Consider the following 5,090-nt stretch of genomic DNA (forward strand, 5'->3'; position numbering starts at 1 on the left):
GACCTGAGGAACCTTTCCTTCTTACACCGAGGGTGTAACAGTCTGCTGTTGAAGGAGCTACTCAGGGACCCCACAGTGTCATGTAGGGGGTGAGAGGTGTTGTCCATGATGGATGTCAGCTTCATTAACATCCTCCTTTCACCCACTTCCTCAATGGAGTCCAGAGGATAGTCCAGGACAGAGCTCGCTCTCCTGATCAGTTTATTGAGTCTCTTCCTGTCCCTGTCCGTACTGCTCCCTCTCCAGCAGACCACAGCAAAGAAGATGGCGGAAGCAACCACAGAGTCATAAAAAGCCCTGAGGAGATACCTGCTTACTCTGAAGGACCTCAGCAGGTGGAGGCGAATCTGGCCCTTCTTGTAGAGAGCATGGGTGTTGTCAGTCCAGTCCAGTTTTTTATTGAGGTGTACACCCAGGAATTTAAAATTATCATCCACTTTAATGTCCAATCCCTGGATTTTCACCGGGGTGAAGTGGGATGTTTTCCTCCTGAAGTTAACGATCATCTCCTTCGTTTTGGCTGTGCAGTCCCACATAAAGAGAGACACCTGGTCACCATAATGGCATTATCTATCACTTAAGCTCCACCAGTGTAGATATATCATAGAATATATACTATGAATGAATCTATTCTGGAAAGAACGTGATAAAAATAAAGATCAACGGCATATTTTTAGAGGCTAACTTGTACATCTTTTCTCTGGGCAAGTTCTGGTTTGGTACAAGCAGTTTTTGGCCTTTCAGCATCGCAGTCGTTCCTTTATAGTTTCCCCCCTTCAGCTGCCGTCTCTTCAGGTTGCCATGCAAGCTCTGTGTTTATTTGTGTTTCTGACATTCCCTTTGATTTGACAGGAGTTGACAATGCATGCATCGCTCTGTGGGAGAGGATTTGGAACAAACTCGATGACGTCAAGTGGTCTTTGGAAACTTCTTCCAGCTGCTGCAGCTTCAGTATATCCAGAAAATATATATATATGAATGCAAACTTATTCTTGTCTCCCTGGAACTGCTGCAGACTGATTGCCTTGCTGACTTACTGCTGTTGTAGTTTATTGTGTGTTGTACTTTCTTCCTTGATGTTTGTCCTTTTTTGTTATTTCTCTTTTTGTCTGTCAAGTGTCAATACAGACTATACTTTCTTTCTATGGTTTCAGTCTTCACAGGAGCTTCTTCTTTGTGTTTATTTGTGTGTGTGAGTGTTGCATAAGGGTGTTATTTTTGTGGTTAATAGCAATTTTCTGTGTGCGTGTGTCGTCGTGTGTTGCTATGTGCTGATTGGTGTTGAAATCCATTGGCTCAAATCCACTTTTCAATCCATCTCTCTGCATTAATCAGGTGTTGAGTCTCTGGTGGTCCTATAATCCCTTCTTTAAATAACACACACACACACACACACACACACACACACACACACACACACACACACACACACACACACACACACACACAAATCACCAGGAGGAATGAAATTTCACCGAGAGACAGACCCACTCTTAGTCCCTCATTATGCAACATTATGCAAACAAATAACACACACACACACACACACACACACAAAAGTGGACTGAAATTTTGAGAAAACCCTGTCTTACATAAATTCACAGCACACACACACACACACACACACACACACACACACACACACAAACCTGTGCAGCAAAATGAAGACTGTATTCCCCCAGCAGACATTATGCAAAACCGATTCAAAAATCACGAGCACTCGGCTCAGCCAGGCGGGTCCTCTCCTGACCTCCTCAGTCGACCTGAGAGGGCAAAGCTCTGTTTGCGAGTTTGTGTGTGTTGCGTCCGTGTCAAAGCCAGCAGTGGTTTTTCTGACCCTTGATCTGTTTTATCTCTTAATAACCCACAGCTGTTGTCAGCTTCAGTGTGTGCACACAAGTGCGTGCGTGCTCCTGTGTGACTGCATTTAGGGGTTCGTTGGTAAGTTTCTACACAAACGGCATATTTTGTAGTGTGTACAGACCCTGCTTGACATCCACCCTGACTCTGCTGTCAGTTTTGTTCCACTCGTCGATATATTAAAGATGGACGTCGCATCTCCACTACACAAAAAAGGGGTGTCAGGAATCAAAGCAGTTCTTTTTAGGCAATTGTTTAACTGTTATTGGAAAAATACTGACAGTGGTGGCCTCAGTGGTGGGTACGCCCATACTCAACAGAGGTGGTGGTACGCAATAAGAAGTTAGAGTGCTTGTGGACAAAAAGTTTTAAGTGCTAGTACTCAGTACCGGTGAGTTCTGGCACATTTCAGACACTGGGGTTGGCGCCGCAGTATCGAGATCCCTCCCCTGCACTCGGCTGACTCAGTCACCTTTTGATATCTTCAAATAACAAATTAAAACCAAACTTATAAGAAAAACTAACAGTTGAACAAACATCAACGTGATAAAATCTTCCTTTTGATTGTTTTTGTGTGGCCCACGTCCCATCAGCGAACATGGAGGCAGCAGGCTTTATGATCTATACTGCAGTCAAGCCACCAGGTGGCGATGGAGATGTTTTTGCCTCACTACTGGGGAGCTCTCATGGTCCCACCTGTTAATTGAATTTTTTAAGTTTCAATAGGTGTTTTTCACAAAGTAAAGGCTTAAAAAATTAAATTAATGGGGGCTGAATTCCATTTAGCTTCTTTAGTTTCAGGGTGTCTCTCTCTCTCTATTTGCTCTGTTTAATCAGAATCAGAATCAGAAATAGTTTAATAATCCCAGAGGGAAATTGAAGCCTTGACAGCATCCTTCTCTCTGCCACGGTCGTCAGGGTGTCCAGCTCCTCCGCCACGACATCACCAGCCCTCCTGATCAGTTTGCTTAGTCTGTTGTTGTCTGCGACCCTCAGCCCACTGCCCCAGCATGTGACAGCAAAAAAGATCGTAATGGCCACAACAGACTCATAGAACATCCTCAGCATCGTCCGGCAGATGTTAAAGGACCTCAGCCTCCTTAGGAAAAAGAGTCAGCTTTGGCCCTTTTTGTAGACCGCCTCTGCGTTTCTGGTCCAGTCCAACTTATTATTAAAGTACACCCCCAGGTACTTATACTCTTCTACAGTGTCCACAGGGAGCCCCTGGATGGAAACAGGGGTCACAGGTGTTTTCTCCACTATGAGCTCCTTTGTCTTAGTCACATTGAGCTGCAGATGGTTCAGCTCACTCCAACTGACAAAGTTGCCCACCACAGTCCTGTATTCATTCTCATCACCCTTTTTAATACAACCAACTATTGCTGTAGTCATCAGAAAACCTCTGAAGGTGGCAGGACTCATTGCAATAGTTGAAGTCTGAGGTGAAGAGGGTGAAGAGGAAGGGAGAGAGGACAGTCCCCTGTGGGGCCCCAGTGTTGCAGACCACCCTGTCAGACACACAGTTCTGACACACCGTTTAGTTAAATAGAAAAGTATTCTAAAGGGGAAATAGAGCTAGCTTGCAAACACTCAGCTAGGTACAAACATGTTCCTGAATCCTGAATTTATTGTCCAGTTATCAACCATCAACTCCTGTCTCATACCTTGTCTGCAGACAACTTCTCTTCTGTGGAGCAGGTTTTAGTCCGAAGACGTTACATAAAAGCGAGTTAAACGAAAACATGGCCATCATCAAAAATAAAAGTGAATCACAAAGGCGGTGTGGTTTGAAACAATTGTGGAATTGAAGGCTCGGCTGATATCAAAAGGTCTTCTTCATCAAAGCAATGAAGCGTAGGAGAAAGTTTGATCAGATAGTTTGAGTGAAATCAATAGAGAAAGCAGAGAGAAAGAGAGACAAGAATTATAATTACCTCTCAGGGCTGCTGAGGAGAACTGTGGATTCTTCTTTTTCTGGGAGGTGATTGATTTTGTCTTTATGCTTTACAACAATTAGAAGGTTAAAAATGTTTTCTTATTTAACAGCAACACTGAATCAAATGCAGGGTGTGAACTTGAGCTCGAGTCTTCTCAAGAAGACATGAGCTCCCCTGAAAACACGATCTCTGGAACTTTGGGGGGCCTCTAAAATATTCACAATACGCTACTTCTGCGATGTATTTCTGTCTTTCTGTATCTTCATCATCCTGGATCGTACGTCAAATTGGGCTAAAGTGATCACTAATTCACTTTAATAAAGATACCAGCTTTCATTTATAAACTTCACTCATTTTTTACCTCAAAAGGTTTGAGTAGCGGAGGTTTGATATGTGACCATTTGATGTCTTAATTGCACTGAGAAATCGTTGTGCTCATCTATATGTGATGGTTAACTTTAACCATTGATGAGCATCCCTTGGTAGCCTGGTGTGCTCTGCTTTTGATATAATGCTCACATATTTCTGTGTTTATAGGCTGTTTTTGCTATTTGACCTCTCCATGCCGATAAAATATAGAATATAGTAAACCTGCATCACTCTTGCACACAGGCATATGTGTGGAGGGTTTAATGTGGTCATAAGCTCAGATGTGCTCACATAAAGCGAGTAGTTGCTTCAAAGTTCCCCTGAAAGCCATGGTATAGTTTGTGCACTGATCAAATGACCATAGTTAATGTGTTTGTTGTGAACTGAAAATGGTGAAACTCAACATTTCACCTGTTGTTCTCAAAGTTGATTCACACAGAACGAGGAATAATATCATTGCCAACTGTACTTTTATATTTTAGTTTACTTGTTTTACTTTTTTTTCCTTACTTTTTGTTATTCTATTAGACACTGGGACAAGAATTTCCCTCGGGATTAAGGATGTTCAAATGTATCTTGTCTTATCCATGTATAACTCAACAGCCCTGAACGAGGACCTGAGTGTTCCCTGAAGTACGCAAGAGGCAAATCCAGCAAGAAATCATATCAACCCTTTTTACACCAAAATTACAGCATATATGCAGTTTTTAAAATAGATAAATCCTCTAAAAATAGACAATTGACTGCTTTGTTTTTTGTCTGATGTGTCACGGACGTACCAGAAAACAGGTTTTTGTAAACAGTAGAAACCTTTTTCCTTATTTATTTCCTGATTTATTATTATTTATTTTCATTGTGATTTTACATGAGAATATTACAACAACACTTTAGGAAACAGGTTTTTGTAAACAGTAGAAAGCAGCA

The sequence above is a fragment of the Dicentrarchus labrax genome, unplaced genomic scaffold (assembly GCF_905237075.1).
Source record: "Dicentrarchus labrax unplaced genomic scaffold, dlabrax2021, whole genome shotgun sequence".
NCBI lineage: Eukaryota > Metazoa > Chordata > Actinopteri > Moronidae > Dicentrarchus > Dicentrarchus labrax.